General features: G+C 42.4%; 1 protein-coding gene across 1 annotated transcript in view; it reads right to left on the reverse strand.

Annotated features, from left to right (window-relative positions):
- Positions 1–24,239, reverse strand: part of LOC126285215 (odorant receptor Or2-like) — a 78,829-nt gene that overhangs the window by 24,558 nt on the left and 30,032 nt on the right. The window lies entirely within an intron of this gene.

The following is a 24,239-nucleotide window of genomic DNA, read 5'->3' on the forward strand; positions in this document are numbered from 1 at the left end:
CATCCTTGTCGCGCATCTCGTGCAGTCCGCTAGCCATTGTCGCCATTCGAAAATATTGCTTAAGCTTTTAGCTTAAATACTTGAATGTTTGTAACTTCGCTAAGGACAGGAAGAAAATTTTTGTGACTTGCACAAGGGAATCATTCATCTTCCCTGTTGTGGACTCCAGAACGTGTTTTGCGCTATATGGAGGAAGGGAACTGTATCTACCTTGCAATGATATGATAGTCTTCCAGTAATCCTCGTAAGTGGACTGTGTATGTGGCCGGCTGTGCTGGTTTAAGGGCTAGTGAGAAGTTATAAAAGGCGATCAAAAATCTTTCGTGTGAGGATGTTGCTGCAGCGTATATGCTGCATGGAGCGACTCCATACGAGGTATGTCCAGAAAGTAAGTTCCAATGAAGCTTTGCAGAGATGTGTCGGGTAGTGTCTCTAGCATGAGCGTCGATCGCATCAAGATGCTCTTTTCAGTTGTGAGCGCACTGTTAGCGAGAAAAGGTGCCTAGAACAACGATGTCTCCCGCCATGTAGGAGGGCCAGCTGAGAGGCTTCGACTTAATGAATGCAGCCCACTGAACACAGCTGCCACGCACTTTCTTCTTCATGGCAATTCTCAGCATCACTCTGTAGGGGCAGTGAAGACGCTCCTGCAGCGTTTTAGATGGGAAGTGTTCGATCATCCACGACACAGCCCTAATTGGATCGTCCTGAGTATCATCTCTGTACACATGAAACGCTGGATACGAAGACAACACTTGGACGCAGGCTACGCGCTGTACACCAGTGTAAGGAATTGTCGTTAAAGAACAGGCGGCGGTCTTCTATGACGATGGTGTTGGAGATTTGGTATAACAAACGTCGAAGTCTGATCGGCGACTATGTAAAGAAGTATCGGGTAAGTGTAGCTAACTCTTGCAAATAAAATGATTCTGATTTTCACTGTGGTTTCCATTTAGCGACCGACCGGAACTTACTTTCTGGACAATTCTCGTATAAGCATCGACGTGTCGACGTGTTGGCAAGAGATTAGTGTGGCATTCATGACTTTCCGACTTTATGCGGTAAACGCGGAAACGTGAAGAGTGGCTGTTATCGTTAAATGGTCCAAATAGGACCAACGTGTATTTATTGTTTTCTTGCTCGCTGATGGAAAAACACCGTTGGATACCCATCGGAGAATGAAGAACGTGTATGGCATTCCATGTCTGTCGGAAAGCACCGTTCTGGAATGGTGCGCCAAGCTCCACGCGGCTCCATGATAACGCGCTTCCCCATATCGCAAATATCGTAACACAGAAGTTATGCCAATTCAGGTGGGACACACTCGAGAACCCGCTATTTGCTCCTGATGTCTGACCATGCGATTATCACGCATTCGGCCCTTTAAAAACGGTCCTGTCGGATGAGAATGTACAGCCGGCAGTTAAGGACTTCTTCCAGTAGCAGGACACGGTGTTTTACAACACGGGTATCGTGAAACAGGTGCGTCGGGGGGATGGTTGTCTCAATGCTAGCGGCGATTTTTGTAACTTGCACACTAATTCTGGACTGTACGGCTTTCGAAAGGAAATTTTTTTGTCGTTCCTTGTATTTCGTCACTATATGCTACTATGATGGTTCCATTATTGTGTTATATTTTACTGTATGAAAATATAACTATCAACTGTGAACTTAATGACATCTTTCTTTGACTACTTTGATTATTTTTTTGCCATTAGCGATTTGGAAAGTTTTATTCAGCAGATCGCTGCGTTGTGTCTATAGGGCGAACTGTTATCAAGTAAAATGGTGCCCGTTGTTCTTTTAGTCAGATCAGCCTTACACATTGAAGCTACCTGTTTCATTCTGAACCACTGAAAATACGAGACAAATCTTTCGCTATATCTAATAAATTTATGAAGTTCGTGTGCTTGTTATCAAGTATAGACAGTGTCTATTGGAAAGTTCCGACGAGTGCAATGCAGCCTGAAGTCAGTAAGACAACATACTGAGACATCTTCCACTGATTTGTCTACAACGCGCAACAGAATGTGGCTATACGACTTCTACACCACTGATCACGGAATTAATTTCATTAATGATTTAAAAAGACATTTCGCAAGCAGGACAGATGATCTCGCTAGTCCCAGGATATGGAAAGGAGTTGTGGACTGCACATAGGTGAAAAGACCAGTGAACTACACTCTACTCGAGTATCAGTAATCATTTAACAAATGAAAAATCAGTTTAATGTTATTGTTTCTTACGAGGGTTGATTTCTAAACAAACTCTCTGGACACAGTTCTGACAGCAAAGGGTCGCGTCACGGAAGGCTCGGACAAACTTTTTCTTGTGATTGTATTAAAAATCGAACACTCGCTACAGCTGGAAGGGAAGTCACAGCAAGGTAAGCTCGCTAATAAAAGAAACTCCTGATAATTGCTACGAACTGCGAGCTCTTACCGCCAGACATGGCTTGTGACAGTTCACTCTGCCTAAGGAAACCTCTAGAGCGCAATGGAGAAATCCCAGCCTGGTTGAATAATGAAAACATGTCGCCCTTCCAAAAGCTAAGCTGAAAGCCTATAAACTTGACGCAAGACAAATTTAGCCACCTAATTCCCTTGATAACTGAATTTAATTGTTTCCTTGATTACCTATATTATAAAATAAAATATGTGATTAGAATCTCAAACAAAATGTTTTACCCTAAGTGCGATCAGAAGCAGTACATGTTGCTCACCCCACCATCCCACCACAACTAAGAGATCATGAAACTTTGCAAAATTTCGGAGACACTGTGGTTTGGTGCAAAATCCCTGAGTGGATGTTGAGAATAGCCAGATCTCGCAGAAAATAATCCCTTGGTTGCCCAATGCTTCACTGCACCCAGAAGTGTAAAATGTGCCTCTTCACTCCATAGAATACAGCGCGGCAATACATAGAACATTTCCCGACAGCATGTCATGAACTTCGATTCGTGCCAGCAGCTGAAGAGCGAATTCAAAACATTACTGTAGATCACAAGGTTCTATTTGCTGCACGGCCCAGGTCTTCTATGTAAATCAGTATAAAATAAACCGCAAAGTTTCCGTACTGTTGACCACAGGTGGGCAACTCTCGTGACACTGCATGACTACCACTATCTGAGGCATGTGTTGCATTGTCAGGAACAGAAAGCAAAACCCCGACAGTAACTTCCAGCGGGATAGGAAGGCTTCCTCTTCCATGTGACACACCAAGATCATCCATCTTTTCGAATTTCAGAATCGTCTCGTTTTAACCAATTAATGATATTAGAGCTCTCCTCAGACTCTTCAGTCGGCGATACTCTCTCGGTGAAACATTGTAATTGCTACAGTTCATATAAAACAGTCTCACTAACAATGCAAAATCTCCCATCTCGATTGCTATACTGTTCACTGGTGACGCGTTTTGTCAAATGACTGCTTGGTTTTAATACCTTCATATAAAAATTGTATAGCGCCAGATTTGCAACTGGTGGCAAAACCTGGAACTATTTTTTCCAATTTAAATCTGTTCGTCATTGTTACATTAGCATGTATACTAAGTTCCAGTAGCAAACGATACTTACAGCTCACAATGGGCCTCCGTGAATAGCTAAACTTGAATTGTAGCCATCCAGTATATGAAGAGCATTTACTTTATCTCAACCCTGCACATCGCTAAAGAGTGTACTGATTGTCGCCATGGCCGCAAGTGGGACTAAGCTCAACGCCACGAAAACTCCAACAGGAGACGGAAGAAATCATTCAGTTAGAGGTTAATGACTTGGCGTCGTCGATAAAATTACATGCTTAACACTAGTTATACTGGGAAAACTTTGAGAAGCAACACCCTAAAACTCCTCTCATTTCGAGAAACCACGGGAAAAATCATACCCTGTGACTGGAAGACAATTTGCTATTCTCTTCCCACGAACGACAGATGCACACATCACTGAGCGTGACAGACGGATACCTCTGAAAGAACAGGAAACTATCCAAAATAACAGTCGTGACCAATAACTTCTGCCATTACAATTATTTTTAGGTTAATGTTGCACTACATCGTTATTTCATTTTCTCTTTAGTCAATATTTAAACTGTGTCAGTTTTTAAGCTTATTTACAGGATTGTAATTGGTATAATAGTAGCTATAATTATTATCAGGTTATCTTCAATTCGAAAAGTGGGTGCACACCGCGACTTTCATGTGACTTACAAATTATAGGGTGCAGTAATCAGTCGTCCTTTTTTCAGATTTTACTGCGTATATCCAGATTTCGGCTAGTAGCTAGCCATTCTCAATGCACTATTTTCTATCCTCACTGCATGTAAGTCCCTGTTCTTCGAGCGTCAGTCACAGTTCTTTCAATACTACAGTATTACTTAGTAAGTACTATAGTAGTACTTAGTTTTAGTTTTACGCAGTTCACCACGAGCCACAAGCAAGAGGGTTACCATCCGTCACCGTCTCCGGCAGATATCTATGGTCTGAAGATGATCTTATAATAAGATCGAAACTGGTCACGACATTAAAAAATTTATACGATCAAGACTGCTTTCACTTTATTTATAATAATTATAGATCACTGTTTCCTATAATAAGAACTATGTTCTTTAAAATGTTAACAATAGAAATATCTGCACTTACACTCACTACATACTGTATATACCAAGGAAACTGCTCATGGTATCAGACATGTCACTGACACAAGCGAACATACCTGCGAGACGAGAAGAAAGTTTGTGGTTGAACATCCTGTCTACAACGAGGTTATACGAAACTACGCACAATTTCTGATAAGGGCAGGAAACGAAATCGAGTGTATCTCTTTAATAATATTCACATAATTGTATTTGGGATAATTAAGGAACATGTATAATTAAGTGATCACATGGAGATATCAGTAAAATGAAATTCAGATGCAATGGAAGTCTACCGACAATATAACTTGCAAAACAGTGCACACCAGTTTGTGATCTATTTGAAAGATATTAATAACGGTAATATTAAAGAGACAACAAAGAGATGTTATGACGACCCGTAATCATGTCAAACGTTTTTAGGTTTTGACATGTGCTGAAGGGCAGTTGTACCACTTGATAATGGCCACACGATCGAAATTGCGATAGTGGGTTGTACAAATAAATAACTTTAAAATGATGTTATTTACAAAATTTTACTCAAATTTGAACACCAACTACACTCCTGGAAATTGAAATAAGAACACCGTGAATTCATTGTCCCAGGAAGGGGAAACTTTATTGACACATTCCTGGGGTCAGATACATCACATGATCACACTGACAGAACCACAGGCACATAGACACAGGCAACAGAGCATGCACAATGTCGGCACTAGTACAGTGTATATCCACCTTTCGCAGCAATGCAGGCTGCTATTCTCCCATGGAGACGATCGTAGAGATGCTGGATGTAGTCCTGTGGAACGGCTTGCCATGCCATTTCCACCTGGCGCCTCAGTTGGACCAGCGTTCGTGCTGGACGTGCAGACCGCGTGAGACGACGCTTCATCCAGTCCCAAACATGCTCAATGGGGGACAGATCCGGAGATCTTGCTGGCCAGGGTAGTTGACTTACACCTTCTAGAGCACGTTGGGTGGCACGGGATACATGCGAACGTGCATTGTCCTGTTGGAACAGCAAGTTCCCTTGCCGGTCTGGGAATGGTAGAACGATGGGTTCGATTACGGTTTGGATGTACCGTGCAATATTCAGTGTCCCCTCGACGATCACCAGAGGTGTACGGCCAGTGTAGGAGATCGCTCCCCACACCATGATGCCGGGTGTTGGCCCTGTGTGCCTCGGCCGTATGCAGTCCTGATTGTGGCGCTCACCTGCACGGCGCCAAACACGCATACGACCATCATTGGGCACCAAGGCAGAAGCGACTCTCATCGCTGAAGACGACACGTCTCCATTCGTCCCTCCATTCACGCCTGTCGCGACACCACTGGAGCGGGCTGCACGATGTTGGTGCGTGATCGGAAGACGGCCTAACGGTGTGCGGGATCCTAGCCGAGCTTCATGGAGACGGTTGCGAATGGTCCTCGCCGATACCCCAGGAGCAACAGTGTCCCTAATTTGCTGGGAAGTGGCGGTGTGGTCCCCTACGGCACTGCGTAGGATCCTACGGTCTTGGCGTGCAGCCGTGCGTCGCTGCGGTCCGGTCCCAGGTCGACGGGCACGTGCACCTTCCGCCGACCACTGGTGACAACATCGATGTACTGTGGAGACCTCACGCCCCACGTGTTGAGCAATTCTGCGGTACGTCCACCCGGCCTCCCGCATGCCCACTATACGCCCTCGCTCAAAGTCCGTCAACTGCACATACGGTTCACGTCCACGCTGTCGCGGCATGCTACCAGTGTTAAAGACTACGATGGAGCTCCGTATGCCACGGCAAACTGGCTGACACTGACGGCGGCGGTGCACAAATGCTGCACAGCTAGCGCCATTCGACGGCCAACACCGCGGTTCCTGGTGTGTCCGCTGTGCCGTGCGTGTGATCATTGCTTGTACAGCCCTCTCGCAGTGTCCGGAGCTAGTATGGTGGGTCTGACACACCGGTGTCAATGTGTTCTTTTTTCCATTTCCAGGAGTGTATTTTCTTGAGTTCAGTTTTAAAATTCTGCGAATCATGGAGTACGGTTGAGAAAGCCTGTTGGCGGTCTGTGCTGTAATGAAGTAGCGCTACATTCCTTCGAGTTAAGTGTTAGAATGTCACGAAGCATGGAGTACAGTGGTGATGGCCAGTTGGCGTTATGTTCTGTAATGTAGCAGAGTTACATTAAATAGTGTGAAGAGGGGATGATGTTATATAGATGGGCAAGGACAGCCAAGAAGGAAGAGAGGCTTTCTCTAAGGTGGCGGTAGGTGACACAGTCGTGTGACCTGTGGAAGACTTCCCACGTCCTCATATTCCTCAAACCCAACAAACCCACTTCTGCCGCCTCTTCCTATCGTCCCATCTGCCTCACCTCCATCTTCAGTAAGGTCTTCGAATCCATCCTCTCCCGCCGTGTCCATCAGCACCTTAATCAACACCACCTCCTTCCCCTTACCCAGTGTGGCTTCGTACCCTCCTCCTCTGCTGAAGACCAACTCCTTAACCTCGTTCACCTTCTCTCCCTCCAACTCAACTCCCGTTGCTCCACCATTTTTGTTTCCCTCGACCTCCAAAATGCCTATGACCATGTATGGCTTCCCAGTCTCTTCTTTAAACTCCTAATCTATGCCCTGCCTATCAATTTTGTCTGTCTGGTCCTCCCACGCCGTCTTTGCTATATCACCCTCCACAACACCAACTCCCATATCTTTTATCCAACTGCTGGCGTCCCCCAGAGCTCTGTCCTCTCCACTCTCCTTTATCTCTTGTATATGGCTGATATTCCCAAACCACCCCCACCTGTCCACCTTCTCCAGTATGCCGATGATACTGTCTTACTGGCTCTCTATCCTACCCTTCAACAGTCCCAGCTCACCTTCCAAACCCACCTTAACCAGTTCACCACTTGGTGTAACCAGTGGTTCCTCCATCTTAACTCCTCCAAAACCCAGGCAATCATCATAGGCCGCACCACCCGCTCCTTCCATCTCCATGATTTCTACCTCACACTTTATGGTCATCCCATCCAACTCATCTCTACCCTGATATACCTAGGCCTCACCATCGACCGTCACCTCACCTGGACCCCTTACCTCCAGACCATTCAGCAGAAAGCCCATTCCCGCATCCACCTCCCGAAACTCCTGTCTGGCAGAACATGGAGACTGCATCCTTCTGACATCCTACTCACCTATAAATCCCTAATCAGTCCTATCCTCTGCTATGCCAGCATTGTCTGGATCTCCACACCCACCCACTTTTACAAGGACCTCCAAACACTTGAACGCCATGTGCTCCACCTTGCTTTTCTTATGTGCCTTCCTTCCCCAACATGGCTTCTTTATGAACTCATCCCCTTCCCCCACCTCCTCCTGTTCCTCCAACATTTTCCCATCCTTTACATTGTCTGCAGGCTTGATCCCCCCACCCCCTGGTTTTCCCTTTCCTCTCCACTCCCTGCCTGTTGCCGCACCTCTATCGCTGTATCACTCCCTCTCTCCACCTCCACACCCTCCATCTCCTTCATCAGGGGAATTTCCAGCACCTCCCCCTCCCAGATGATGAACTTCGCTGTGACATATACCCTTCCTTCCTTGGCCTTGTTCCCCCCCTCCCCTGGCCTTTTTGCCTCTCCCCTCCTTCTCCCTAGAGCGGATTTTCCTCCATCCCCCCCTGAGCCCCTGCCCACTCCTTGCCTCTTCCCTCCCATGTCCCTCCCTACCTGGCCCTCCCTAGAGTGCCCCACGCCCATCTTCCCACCTCTCTTGTCCTCCCTCCCTTCTTTCCTTCTCCCTCTTCTCCTTTGGCCTGGCAGATCTTCCTTTTTGATCATCATGCCTCATCAGTGTTGTGTTTAGTGCTGTTTCTCCTGTGCGTTGAGAGGTGTGATTTTAATTGTGTGCTGGCCATGTACTTTGTGTTTTTGTCAGTATTTATGTGCTGCATCATCGACTGGTACGCTCCTGCTCCAGTCGTATTGTGCTTTGTTTCTTTTGATTGTCCCAGTGTGTGGTTTTTTTTGTGTGTGCTACTTATTTAGGATTTTCTTCTCTCAATTTTCCAGTCGCCCCATTTTTGTCCATTGTCTTCCATGACGCTCCCCTTTTTTGTATCTATGTTCACCAGGTTTTCTCCTTTGATATTTTTTCTATTGTTTGTCTTATGTCTTTGAGCCAAAGAGTAGCGCATATGCTGCTGCCAGCCCTACCCAGTGGGGAATTGAAATACAATAAAGGAAAAAAAACTCACCAGGGGGCAGTCTGAGTCAGTCTCCCGTTCTCAGCTTGCTAGTCTGCTTGCTAGTCGGTCTCTCGTTCGCATTTGTTAGGCAGTTAGTGTATGTCTGTCGTTCAGAGTGCTAGTATGTCTGTCGTTCGGATCAACCCTTAAATCCCGCAAAATGATAGTCTTTCCACTCCGCCAGTAAGAGAACTCAGCAAGTGGTCGCCCGGTCGGAGCTTAGTTGCTGCATCTGAGTCTGCACGTTTGGCCGCCAGTCTGCTCCAGTTTGCTCAGGCAATGGTAATTGGCGGTTGGATCGATCGGTTGGTCGGTCGCGCTCTGAGACACAAGATAACTTGTCCATCCTTGGCGTCGGCCATGTGAGGTCGCCACGTGAGTCCAGTGGGCCACGGCGTATAGCGAGGGGTAGTGACTTCGCGATCTACACGAGAGCAACAGGAGTCAACCCACGACATCAGTCTGGCTGGTGCGAGCTGCGACGCTGTGAGACAAGAGATCGGCGCGCCTTCCTGCGTCCGTTAAAACGGCTGGTAGCGGACGGTTCTGGAGAGCGATTTGGGGGTGCTGCGCCAAGTCTTCTCGAGAAATCGCAGTTTATTAGAAGTTAAGTGATTGGTGATATGTTGTTTGATTTACTCTTGTTAAATTCTACTTGTTTTCTTGGTGAGGTCACCAGCCATTTTGCTTTGGGGTCATCTCACCATTCTTCTCCGTTTGCCCACTCGCGGGTAGGTGGTTGTTTATAAATTTGGTGGTCCGTTTTTCCCTTGTGGAGTAGGGGCTGGTTAGAGGAATCTGCGGTTTGGATTTTTCGGTAATCGGTTTATCAGTCTACGGTACCTTAGTAGCTGCCTCTGTCATGTTTGTCGGATTTGGAGTGTTAACGAATTTATTGCTTGGAGTGTAACGGCCTAATACCTGAAATATGTTTTGATCTTTCGAAACTTTGATATTATTGCCTATAATCTTGAGAGGCGGTATCTCTGTACTGTAGAGCATCTTAACTATTGTTTGGCCAATCTTGTAGAATTTTATATAAGATTGAATTTCAGGGGCTTTTATTTAAATGATCATTTTGCATATAAAGCTGCCACCCTTTCACTGTAAGACTTTTCTTAGAAGTGAAAATCAAGTTGCACCTTCAGTGGCAAGGTTAATATTTTAATTGTTAGTGTTTTGTACCATTTCCATCCGTCCTATGAGGGGTGCATAGTTTGTGTGCTTGTGTAAATGGTTAAAACTCTTAGTTGAAAGTTATCTGGTGTGTTACAGATTTGCACCTGTGTAGTCTTTCAGAGCATGTTGTGAGTGGTCGTAACAATGGCCGTGTCAAAGGAAGTGGCAAGGTTCTCTGCCCAAAAGCTCATACAGTCAAAACTTGTTTCGTACTGTCTCTGAATAAATTGTAACTTTGATAATTAGAGGGTGATTTCTGATTATAATTTTAAATCTGTTTCTTTTAAAAAATGCTTTTATACACTGTTAAAGTGAATAAAATTCGCACTTGTTAAAAGGAAATTTCATCAGTTACTGCCTGGCAACTACTTCCGTGCTTACATAGTGTGATTAAAAGTGTTAATGTTCTTGATGAATCACTAGTAAATAAAATAAATTGTTAAGAATATTCTTTGAAAATAAATCACGGTTCATTACTGGTAGCAGACCATGGTTAGCGTTGATGAAACTACTCTTTGAGTACCTGATGAAATTGTAGTTGTACTTATTTTATAATTTCGCTTTGGCCAAGTGACTGTTTAGCTGCATGTTTCAGGTTATCATTGCGGCCAGAGAATGTCCAGGATTAGGCCTGTTGCGCAGACGTCAACTCTTTTATGAGCTGCATATACGTAATACAAACAAACAAGGCACTGTTCCTGAATTTCTTGCGGACTTAAAAGATGCCTTGCTCAGTCCAGTCCAAATTTCACCGGAAGTTATTGGTTCCTTTCCGACGGCCATGGCAGCGGTGGCAAGAGACGTCGGTGAGTTCCAACAACATTTAGACTGCTTTTGTGTTGGTCAACCGAGTCGCAAGCAGTTAGCTAGATTATGCGCATATTTGGGGCACGTTGTAAGTAAGCTGTTTAGGTTTTTTTATTGGTAACGCTGCCGCCATGTAGCGCTCTGTATGAAAATCACTGGCTGTGCCGTGTGCAGTCTGTGGCTGGTTTGCATTGTTGTCTGCCATTGTAGTGTTGAGAAGCGGCAGCTGGATGCTAACAGCGCGTAGCGTTGCGCAGTTGGAGTGAGCCGCCAGCAGTGGTGGATGTGGGGAGAGAGATGGCGGAGTTTAGAAATTTGTAAGACTGGATGTCATGAACTGCTATATATATTATGACTATTAAGGTAAATACATTGTTTGTTCTTTATTAAAATCTTTCATTTGCTAACTGTGCCTATCAGTAGTTAGTGCCTTCCGTAGTTTGAATCTTTTATTTAGCTGGCAGTAGTAGCGCTTGCTGTATTGCAGTAGTTGGAGTAACGAAGATTTTTGGTGAGGTAAGTGATTTGTGAAAGGTATAGGTTAATGTTAGTCAGGGCCATTCTTTTGTAGGGCTTTTTGAAAGTCAGATTGCGTTGCGCTAAAAATATTGTGTGTCAGTTTAAGTAAAGTCTTGTACAATTTTTCTAAGGGGACGTTTCATATGGCGACCCTTATCCGAGGATACCTCGCTGGAATCTTCGGATTTTTTCTTGTAGTTTGTGTAGTTAGTGTAGCCATTGTTTATTGCTAGAGCGTAATTGTAGAGAGAATTTCCTCTGTAGTTGTAGTTTTTCATTGTTGTACAGTAAAACAGTTGTGGCATGCATGTAGATTTGCACCAAGTATTTCGCAGCTGCACTTGCAATTAACTAGATATTATTTTCAGTGCTACATTAATGTGTTCTCTTATTTTGCTCTTCAAATTGTGGTGTTGTGTGTTGTCGTGTGAAATATTGCGACAATAATGGCGTGTGAAAAACGTAACACTAGGCTCCAAAGTAAACTGAGAAATAATAGTGACGACGAGCGTAGCTTGCCAGCACCACTGTGTAATGAATTAACAGACATTATAAGTACTAATTTGGTAATTGTGCATAGGGAAATGGAGTGGGCAGCAAATAATGGTGTAGGCAGTGAAACAATTAGTGAACAGGGATGCATTATCGATCGATCGGTCGGCAACAGCTCGCCTCAGGAATCCGAAATGACAGGACACAATATTGTGAATACTGTAGATTCAGGTTTTGGGTCCTCACCGTTTTCTCAAATGAGTCAAGACACATTTTCTGCTTGTCAAAATGTAAATGTTGCCAGTGAAAATGCACTGCCAAAAAGCATAGAGGAACAGATTCCAGACACTAATACATTATTATTGAAATTAATGCAGCAAATGAAACAAAATCAGAGACAAACACAGCCACAGTTAGACACAATGGAACAAAATCTTCAAAAGTTAGACACAATGGAACAACACCAGAGACAAACACAGCAACAGTTAGACGCAATGGAACAAAAGCTTCAAAAGTTAGACTCAGTGGAACATACGCTTGAACAAACATGTGAAGATTTAACTACTGAATTACATAAAATCGAATCGAAATGTCAAAAAGTCTGTAATGACGTAAAAACACAAATTTGTGAGCATTTCCAACCTTTTTTTCGCGGCATGAAAATGCATTACAGAATCACGAAGCAGCCATAAAAGAACTACAAACTATTGTTCATGAAAATCATGAGACCTTGCAAGCTAAAACTGACTCAGTTGCATCTACCGATTCGGTTACGCAACTTGCAAAAACTCAGGAAAACTTAAAGGACACAGTAGATACTCTGAAAATTGGTTCAGAAAGACACATGGAGGAAATCAGTTCATTATCAGAGAAAGTAGTTGAACTTTCGGATCAGCTAAATAATTTATCTGCGAAGGTAGATAATAATCTGAATGACACAAAACCTGTGGTCCTTAATGACACAGAAGAGTTCGAACAAATTAGGAAATTCAAACAAAATCAGAATTAAATTAATACGCAACACCAAAGAGAAATCCGGGAAGTACAAGATCAGCTGACACAGGTAATACAAGAATTACGTATTTCAGAGGACATTCGCCCTCCAACACGGGAAGAGGGACATAGAAATACGCAAAAGCCACAAAATGATAACACAGGGCATTTCGGAAATTATGAAAGAAATTGGCAAGGTGCACCGAATTTTGAGATGGAACCGCCGACACGACGTAACAATGACCGATATGCTACCCGCCGACACGATGATTTTGACTATAAGCTGTTCATTACTGTACGTAAATTCAAAACATTTAAGAATTCTGGCAACGACATTCATCCACAAGCGTGGCTCCATCAATTCTCTCATTGTTTTCCTCCCAACTGGTCATTAGAGCACAGATTAGAATTTATATGTGGCTACTTGGAGAATGAACCAGCTGTAAGAATGCGATCGGTCATTCACGATTGTCACAGTGAAGGAGAATTTTATCATGCCTTCCTCTCAGCATATTGGTCTCAAGCTACACAAGACCGAGTAAAACATAGCATCATTATGATGAAACATTTCAAACAATCTAAATTTTCCAGTCTTGTGAAATATTTCGAAGACATGTTGCACAAGAATCAGTCAAACCCATACAGCCCCTCAGAACTCATCCGTATTTGCTTAATCAAATTGCCTGAACATTTACGGCATATTATTTTGGCAGGACGTTGCAAAGACGACATTGAAGCTTTTCAGTTACTCTTACAAGAATTAGAAATTGACACTGTCAATCGCGGAACGCGAAAACAGGAACACAACAACTACAGGTCACATCCGTCGCAATTCCGCGATGAAAGAAATAACTGGACACGACAAGGCTATTCGTACAACGTAAATTGTGACCAAAACAGACACCACCCGTATGACAACCGTTGGCAGAGTAGTAATAATTACAGGGAAAGATCACCTCTCCGCGGTATTGACTATCGCAGAGACAATCAGAGAAACAGACAATATGAGAACCAAAATAATTATTATCAAGGGAGACAGAATAACTTTAGACGCAACGGTCCAGCGCGCAGTTACGATTCAGGGAGAAATTCACCACCACGTAACCGACAAGAAAGAAACTATGGAAACTACCGACAAAACGACAGACCTGAAATCCATCAGAACTGGCGAGCTTCAAACAGGGCAGGGCCTTTTATCAAGGTGAATCTGTGGAAATTAGGTCTCCTAATCCCAATAACGGCGCGCGCCAACAAAGTAACAGACAATGACTCGCACCGCAGGCAGCCGCGTGCACCGGCTGGCTCAGAGAAAAATAACATAGACGCTAACCTTCAGAAAAATTCCAGTATTCTTTACCGACGTATATCGCATGTTAAATGCGTTCAAGTTGAACCTCTGCGCACTAGGAAGAGTAAAGGTTTACACCACATTTCACGTGTAAAACCGTTTATTGAAAGATAATTTGCTTATTAACTTTGTCTTTGCCATATAACTTTTCACTTTACATTACTAGTATGCTTTGTCAGACTTAGAAACTGTTAACATGCAACAATGTTTGAAGTTAAATACCCAGTAAAGAACCAGGAGAACTTACTTAAACAGAAATTACGAATGCATTGTTATAGTGAACAGACGACAAAGTGTTATTGTATTTGTACATACTTGCTTGTTAGTTACACGATTACGTAATGACTATAAGGCGTACATACTTAGAACATATACTGTTAATGAAATTTTAATGCAACATTTTGGTTTAGTTGAAAAGACATTCTTTATTTGAAGTACTTTCTGTGAGATTAAAGATGACTTAGCATTTGGTTTCTTTGAAAGCTACACGATTATATCACGACGCAACTAATGTGTGTGACAATTTACATTGTGCTTTTGCGCTTTATCTGTTTTATATCTGCACAGTTTTTCTGAATTCTTCTGGAAAGGAAAACATGTTTTAGTAGTAGCTTTGTGGTATAGCTACAATGAGACAACTTTTTCTGTAGCACAACAATACGTTACAGTACAGTACTTACTTCATCACGGCAATAAGCGTAATAAGTAAGATATTTATACGCAAATCATTTCATTGTTATTTATCATGAGGTAAGTACATTGACTTCTGCAGAACTTAGCTGTCGGAGGACGATAACTACGACACTTCCACAGAGATTATCTGACAACAAGACGAACAGTTTAGGGCTACAGTACACGTGTTTGAGTGATTAATTTTGTGCTCAAAATATAATTACATTAATCCTCAGGGGGGTACACGCTTACTTTGTGTACCATGTGTTTGGCAAGCACAAGGAGCCCTAGGTAATATGGTATTTGCTTATACAACTTTACACAACGGTACCATATTTCTCTAACACAGAATTACACACCTATCTGATCATTTAACTGAGAGAGACAAATATTTATTTTTACTACATCAGTAACACATGTTTACGCAATTACACAGTTGGATAAATTTACACTTATGAAATTGTATTTTGTCTGTACTTTGTGAACTGTTCTTATTTTTTCGGAACCATTGTGATACTATGAGAGCTTTGAATGACATATTTGGTATGAGATCATGATTTTTAAAGTACGTTTGAGGTAGATGAGACTTTTGACATGAGCAGAGAATTTTTTTTAGGTTTTGAAATTATTGCAGAAAGCTACGACGTTTTTGAGATTTGACTGAGGTGTTATGATGTTATATATTCCGACGACGATGTGAATTATGCTGCTGAGGTATGTTTAAGCTGATGCTATATGAGGTACTTGGTTATGCTACGTATCTGTTATGATCAAATATTGAAGAAGTGTCGACGAATATGTATATGTATGATAAGGTAAGGAATAATGAGTATTGGTTAGGGACTCTCATTTGTGGAAAAAGATGTTGGAAACCAAGACTCGTACTTTGAGAATTATGAAATGTATGTAAATGCATTAATGTATTACAATGCTGACGAAATTTTTTTGGACACTGTTACATCAATAGGATTTTGTTTCTACAGATGTGTAACGCAAATTCTTAACCTGTGAAATATTTTTATATGAGACTGCCACTGTAGCGGAAACTGCTGTCGTAAATATTTCGATAAGACAGTTAAGTGACAACCTGCACGTAATGCGTCATGGGCACCCAGCTGCGCGACAGCCACCTGGAAACAAGCCATTAGTGTGTACCTTTCAGAGGCACAAGAAAAAAAAGGAGGCCATTATCCTCGCTATTGACATTCCTTTGTAGAAAGCATCGCAAAAACGACACGCTCATTACTTGGAAAAGATACTTACTTACATCTGCACACCTGATAATGACAAGCCTCTTTCTACGAGAGTTGAGGGAATTTGTACTAACTTATGAAATGTCACATGACTATTGAATGATATTTTTATGCTTTGCCTTTCATAGTTGAATTTTTCATTTGATATCTGGTTTCCAGTTGTGTTGCAGCATTGGTTTTATAAAATAAAATTAAATGAATTTGCTAATGTGAACACTTTCTGTCAACAGATCTATTAAATAATCATTTTATGATCCACGTTCTTCGAAAAAGGAGCACTTCGAAAGGAAATAGCAGTAAGAAGGGATTAATAACAGTCACTGCACACTTAATTTTCTTTTCAACTACTTGGTAATTTTTTATAGAATTAGCTTCTGTGGTGCACCACTTTAATTATATAGACATTAAGATGTAAACAGACATCTCCCTTATCTGCATTGTTGTCTTTAGTGTACTATTTTTCTGCTTGAGCTTTGTCATGTTTAGATATAAGTTATTGCATTTGCTGCTGCTGTTTGCCAGGCATAGTGTTACTGAATTTCACTTTGTATTACTCTGTTAAGCCAGTTTTACTACTGATTTATTTTTCTTGTTGCTGCTCATTGTTTCATATTAGTTGTAATGTTGCATTTGCTAAGTCCTATATTGCTGCCTTTTTTTCTGCCAATTTGCATTATTTTGTCATTGCTGTTTGTGTTAATTGTTTTGTGCTGCTGCATTTCGTCGTCCCTTAGTTTAGCATCTGAGCTCAGTAGGTTTAAGTTAGCTTAAGAGGGGGTAGACTACATAAGAAACTAACTATGATGAATTGGAAGAAAAGCATTGAGAAGCTATAAGAAAATGGTTTGGCCAAAAAAAGTAGTGTACAGTGGAGAAAAACTATTTTTGAAAGAGGATGTGAACAAAATACAGAAAGCATGCTTGGATAGGTTATTTTTGAAGGAAACAAATGTTGAGATACGACGAAAGATCTACAGAATGAAGTTTTGGGTTGGACTGAAGTACCAAATGTTACCCTAAAAACAAACCCTGTCCTTTCCTTTTGTGTTATCCCACTATGTGTTTGTGTATCCTTGTGCATTTGTTTTCTTCCTACCTCTGTGTACTGTTTCATAGAATGTTTTCTCTTTTAATACTAAGCTACATTCACTATGATGAGGAATACTGTTATTGTCAAATATAATTTGAATTAACAACATGTTATTTACTTCGTAAACATGTTTACACATTATTTATTCTGTTTTGTTTTAATACTCATGTGTGAAGTTGATGTTTCAAAAGTTATTCTGATCTTTTATGTATGTACTTATGTCATAATTTTTGTAACACTGATGTATTTGTTATTTCGATTCTTTTGTAAAGCCTGTATTACTGCAAATGTTATCTGTACTATTATGTTCTTTAATGATATATTTTGAACCTTTGTTATTGTATTTGCATGTTATAAAATTGTAATTGACACCAGTTCATCAAATTAAGTATCACTTCACTGCACACGTTTCTGTTGATCATAGTATATGGACAATATGTGAGAAGTAGGGACTGATAGTGTTTGCATGTGTGTTAATAATTCAGCAAGGGACTGGATAACAGCATTGCTGGTTCTAAGGACATTTCAAACAAATTCTTTGTGAGTGGACAAGTGGTGGTTTATGGATTTGCTATATTGTCCACAACACTCTTCGATGGTGATTGTGCACCTGCACAGCCGCAACAGTTGGCTGCTAACCATCTCTACAAGGACTACAGTGGGTCTACACCTTTGATGACTCACCAATACCATTATTTCTACAAGGACTGCAGTGGGTCTGCACCTCTGGTGGCCCACCAATAGTAATCTCTACCAGGACTACAGTGGGTCTGCTCTGTGATGACCTACCAACCGATAGTCTTCAACGTCGACTGACTCTGCTGTGGCCCATTACCTGTCTGCATGTCAAGAGTCAGCACTGTCTTTCTGTTGGAAGGACAACACTACTTCTTCAAGACTGCTTAGAAATCCACTACTTCCAAGTGCAATTTCTTTTATAACTCAGACTTTGAAAAAAACACTGCTATTATGCTGTGATGAACGATCAGGACTGTCTTTATGGACTGTGAGAAAATTTTAGCGTTTGACCAACATTGTATCGATAAGTGTGTGCATTTCATTTCTTTCTTATTGTAATTATGAAAATTTTTTTCAAATCTGTATTGGCCACTGCCCAAAACAATTTGTAAAATTTTTTGTGGGGAGCATGGGGGCTATGTAAGTAAGCTGTTTAGGTTTTTTTATTGGTAACGCTGCCGCCATGTAGCGCTCTGTATGAAAATCACTGGCTGTGCCATGTGTAGTCTGTGGCTGGTTTGCATTGTTGTCTGCCATTGTAATGTTGGGCAGCGGCAGCTGGATGCTAACAGCGGGTAGTGTTGCGCAGTTGGAGTTGAGCCGCCAGCAGTGGTGGATGTGGGGAGAGAGATGGCAGAGTTTAGAAATTTGTAAGACTGGATGTCATGAACTGCTATATATATTATGACTATTAAGGTAAATACATTGTTTGTTCTCTATTAAATCTTTCATTTGCTAACTGTGCCTATCAGTAGTTAGTGACTTCCATAGTTTGAATCTTTTATTTAGCTGGCAGTAGTAGCGCTCGCTGTATTGCAGTAGTTGGAGTAACCAAGATTTTTGTGAGGTAAGTGATATGTGAAACGTACAGGTTAATGTTAGTCAGGGCCATTCTTTTGTAGGGCTTTTTGAAAGTCAGATTGCGTTGCCCTAAAAATATTGTGTGTCAGTTTAAGCAAAGTCTTGTACAATTTTTCTATGGGGACGTTTCAACGTTTTTAACCGGGTCTCTGATCTAGAACAAGTCGTTGTAAACGAGGCTGATCGTAAGGAAGTAGTTGAGTTGCAGCGAAAGGCGGCTGCGTTGCAGCTTAGGTTAACTTGCTTAGAGGCTAGCTCCGAAAAATCTAGTTTGCAGGTCCAAGTCGATTCAGCATGAACAGGAAGTGAACTAAATAACCCGAACCGCAGGTTGCTCAAACCCGCCCTACGCCACAAGGGAAAAATGGACCACCAAATTTATAAACAACCACCTACCCGCGAGTGGGCAAACGGAGAAGAATGGTGAGACGACCCCAAAGCAAAACGGCTGGTGACCTCACCAAGAAAACAAGTAGAATTTAAGAAGAGTAAATTAAACAACATATCACCAATCACTTAACTTCTAATAAACTGCGATTTCTCGAGAAGACCTGGCGCAGCTGCCCCACGCTCTCCCGAACAGTCCGCTGCCAGCCCCTTCAATGGACGCAGGAAGGCGCGCCGATCTCCCGTTTCATGGCGTTGCAGCTCGCGCCAGTCAGACTGATGTCGTTGGTTGACTCCTGCTGCTCCCGCGTCGGCCGCAAAGTCATTACCCCTCGCTATACTCCGTGGCCCACCGGACTCTCTTGGCGACCTCACATGGCTGACGCTAAGGATGGACAAGTTACCTTGTGTCTCAGTGCGCGACCGACCAACCGATCGATCCAACCGCCAATTACCATTGCCTGCACAAACTGGAGCAGGCTGGCGTCTTAATGTGCAGACTCAGATGCAGGAACTGAGCCCCGACCGGGCGACCACTCGCTGAGTTCTCTTATTGGCGGTGTGGAAAGACTCTCATTTTTCCCGCTTGACAGGTCGATCCCAACGACAGACATACTAGCACTCCGAACGACAAACAGACACTAACTGCGTAACAAATGCGGACGAGAGACAGACTAGAAAGCTGGGAATGGGAGACAGACCCAGACTGACCACCTGGCGAGCTCATAGCGCCCCTTAAATGCATATGAAGAGGCAACCTTTCCCCTTTCCCACCAGAGGGAGACACCAAATCTGCGACTGCCACAGTGGCGCCACTGTCAGAAATGGAGGACGACTGCTTCAAACTACGCGCTGCAGCCCGCTCTTCAAAACAGCAATTTCTACCACGGCTCAGTAGTGTTACAGCGGAAGGTTGATTATCAGGTGCATTGATAAGATAAAGGAACATGAGGTTCTCCATAGGGTCGGTGAAGGAAGAATCAAGTGGAAAACACTGAGCAGAGAAAGGGACAGGTAGATTTTTTTTTTTTTTGGTCGTCAGTCTACTGACTGGTTTGGTGCGGCCTGCCACGAATTACTTTCCTGTGCTAACCTCTTCATCTCAGAGTAGCACTTGCAACCTACGTCCTCAATTATTTGCTTGAGGTATTCCAATCTCTGTCTTCCTCTACAGTTTTTGCCCTCTACAGCTCCCTCTAGTACCATGGAAGTCATTCCCTCATGTCTTAGCAGATGTCCTATCATCCTGTCCCTTCTCCTTATCAGTGTTCTCCACATATTCCTTTCCTCTCCGATTCTGCCTAGAACCTCCTCATTCCTTACCTTATCAGTCCACCTAATTTTCAACATTCGTCTATAGCACCACGTCTCAAATGCTTCGATTCTCTTCTGTTACGGTTTTCCCACAGTCCATGTTTCACTACCATACAATGCTGTACTCCAGCCGTACATCCTCAGAAATTTCTTCCTCAAATTAAGGCCGGTATTTGATATTACTAGACTTCTCTTGGCCAGAAATGCCTTTTTTGCCATAGCGAGTCTACTTTTGATGTCCTCCTTACTCCGTCCGTCATTGGTTATTTTACTGCCTAGGTAGCAGAATTCCTTAACTTCATTGACTTTGTGACCCTCAGTCCTGATGTTAAGTTTCTCGCTGTTCTCATTTCTACTACTTCTCATTACCTTCGTCTTTCTCCGATTTACTCTCAAACCATACTGTGTACTCATTAGACTGTTCATTCCGTTCAGTAGATCATTTAATTCTTCTTCACTTTCACTCAGGATAGCAATGTCATCAGCGAATCGTATCATTGATATCCTTTCACCGTGTATTTTAATTCCACTCCTGAACCTTTCTTTTATTTCCATCATTGCTTCCTAGAGGTACAGATTGAAGAGTAAGAGCGAAAAGCTACAGCCTTGTCTTATACCCTTCTTAATACGAGCACTTCGTTCTTGCTCGTCCACTCTTATTATTCCCTCTTGGTTGTTGTACATATTGTATATGATCCGTTTCTCCCTATAGCTTACTCCTACTTTTTTCAGAATCTTGAACAGCTTGCACCATTTTATATTGTCGAACGCTTTTTCCAGATCGACAAATCCTATGAACGTGTCTTGATTTTTCTTTAGCCTTGCTTCCATTATTAGCCGTAACGTCAGAATTGCCTCTCTCGTGCCTTTACTTTTCCTAAAGCCAAACTGATCGTCACCTAGCGCATTCTCAATTTTCTTTTCCATTCTTCTGTATATTATTCTTGTAAGCAGCTTCGATGAATGAGCTGTTAAGCTGATTGTGCAATAATTATCGCACTTGTCAGCTCTCGCCGTCTTCGGAATTGTGTGGATGATGATTTTCCAAAAGTCAGATGGTATGTCGCCAGACTCATATATTCTACACACCAACGTCAATAGTCGTTTTGTTGCCACCTCCCCTAATGATTTTAAAAATTCTGGTAGAATGTTATCTATCCCTTCTGCCTTATTTGACCGTAAGTCTTCCAAAGCTCTTTTAAATTCCGATTCTAATACTAGATCCCCTATATCTTCTAAATCGTTTTCTGTTTCTTGTTCTATCACACCAAACAAATCTTCCCCCTCATAGAGGCTTTTAATGTATTCTTTCCACCTATCTGCTCTCTCCTCTGCATTTAACAGTGGAATTCCCGTTGCACTCTTAATGTTACCACCGTTGCTTTTAATGTCACCAAAGGTTGTTTTGACTTTCCTGTATGCTGAGTCTGTCCTTCCGACAATCATATCTTTTTCGATGTCTTCACATTTTTCTTGCAGCCATTTCGCCTTAGCTTCCCTGCACTTCCTATTTATTTCATTCCTCAGCGACTTGTATTTCTGTATTCCTGATTTTCCCAGAACATGTTTGTACTTCCTCCTTTCATCAATCAACTGAAGTATTTCTTCTGTTACCCATGGTTTCTTCGCAGCTACCTTCTTTGTACCTATGTTTTCCTTTCCAACTTCTATGATGGCCCTTTTTAGAGACGTCCATTCCTCTTCAACTGTGTTGCCTACTGCGCTACTCCTTATTTCTGTATCTATAGCGTTAGAGAACTTCAAACGTATCTCGTCATTCCTTAGAACTTCCGTATCCCACTTCTTAGCGTATTGATTCTTCCTGACTAATGTTTTGAACTTCAGCCTACTCTTCATCACTACTATATTGTGATCTGAGTCTATATCTGCTCCTGGATACGCCTTAGAATCCAGTATCTGATTTCGGAATCTCTGTCTGACCATGATGTAATCTAATTGAAATATTCCCATATCTCCCGGCCTTTTCCAAGTATACCTCCTCCTCTTATGATTCTTGAGCAGGGTATTCGCTATTACTAGATGAAACTTGTTACAGAACTCAATTAGTCTTTCTCCTCTTTCATTCCTTGTCCCAAGCCCATATTCTCCTGTAACCTTTTCTTCTACTCCTTCCCCTACAACTGAATTCCAGTCGCCCATGACTATTAGATTTTCGTCCCCCTTTACATACTGCATTACCATTTCAATATCCTCATACACTTTCTCTGCCTGTTCATCTTCAGCTTGCGACGTCGGCATGTATACCTGAACTATCGTCGTCGTTGTTGGTCTGCTGTCGATTCTGATTAGAACAACCCGGTCACTGAACTGTTCACAGTAACACACCCTCTGCCCTACCTTCCTATTCATAACGAATCCTACACCTGTTATACCATTTTCTGCTGCTGTTGATATTACCCGATACTCATCTGACCAGAAATCCTTGTCTTCCTTCCACTTCACTTCACTGACCCCTACTATATCTAGATTGAGGCTTTGCATTTCCCTTTTCAGATTTTCTAGTTTCCCTACCACGTTCAAGCTTCTGATATTCCACGCCCCGATTCGTAGAACATCACCCTTTTGTTGATTATTCAATCTTTTTCTCATGGTAACCTCCCCCTTGGCAGTCCCCTCCCGGAGATCCGAATGGGGGACTATTCCGGAATCTTTTGCCAATGGAGAGATCATCATGACACTTCTTCAACTACAGGCCACATGTCCTGTGGATACACGTTACGTGTCTTTAATGCAGTGGTTTCCATTGCCTTCTGCATCCTCATGTCGTTGATCATTGCTGATTCTTCCGCTTTTAGGAGAAATTTCCCTCCCCTAGGACAAGAGAGTGCCCTGAACCTCTATCCGCTCCTCCGCCTTCTTTGACAAGGCCGTTGGCAGAATGAGGCTGACTTCTTATGTCGGCCGCCAATGCTGATTATGTTTCAAAATTTTGGCAGTGGCGGGTTTGGAACCCGGGACCAAATACGTTTTGATTATGAATCAAAGACGCTACCCCTAGACCACGGGTAGATAGGACTTGTATTAAAGCATCAGGAAATAACCTCCATTGTACGATAGGGAACTATAGAGGGTAAAAACTATTGTGGAAGATAAATGTTTGAATACATCCAACAAATAACAGAGGACATAGGGTTTAATTTCTACTTTTAGATGAAGAGGTTAGCACAGGAGATGAATTTGTGGCACAGTTCCTGAGAAGAAAGTGTTTTAAGAGAGGGATGGATAGACTGAGGAACGACAAAGCTGCCCTACATGGGTTTTCCTTTTACCGATTGACATACCGAACCCATAAGAGATAAAGAATCATGCATAACACAATCATTCTAGGGATCAACTTATAACGCTTTCTTTTTCTGTTTTGGGATGTGCTGAATATATATTCTTAGTTTAAAGATACTACTGAAATCAGTAAACATAACTATGACGCTTTGATATATGTGTTGATTAAGAAAAGTCATCGAAAAGTGTTGATTATTAATTGTCTGTGCTCTGTGAGCCCACATGCCGAGGAAGGCCATACCAGGTCTCGTTAAAAAAAAGAGAGAGAGAGAGAGAGAGAGAGAGAGAGAGATAGAGAGAGAAAGGGAGAGAGAGAGAGAATGAAAGAATTATGAAACTACTTGACATTTTTTCTGTCTGGCTTATGTTTAAATGAAAATCCGAAGAAAAAATGTTTTAGCAGTTTCGTGCCACGACCGACCTAATAACGTA

This window comes from Schistocerca gregaria, chromosome 8, assembly GCF_023897955.1.
Source record: "Schistocerca gregaria isolate iqSchGreg1 chromosome 8, iqSchGreg1.2, whole genome shotgun sequence".
Taxonomy (NCBI): domain Eukaryota; kingdom Metazoa; phylum Arthropoda; class Insecta; order Orthoptera; family Acrididae; genus Schistocerca; species Schistocerca gregaria.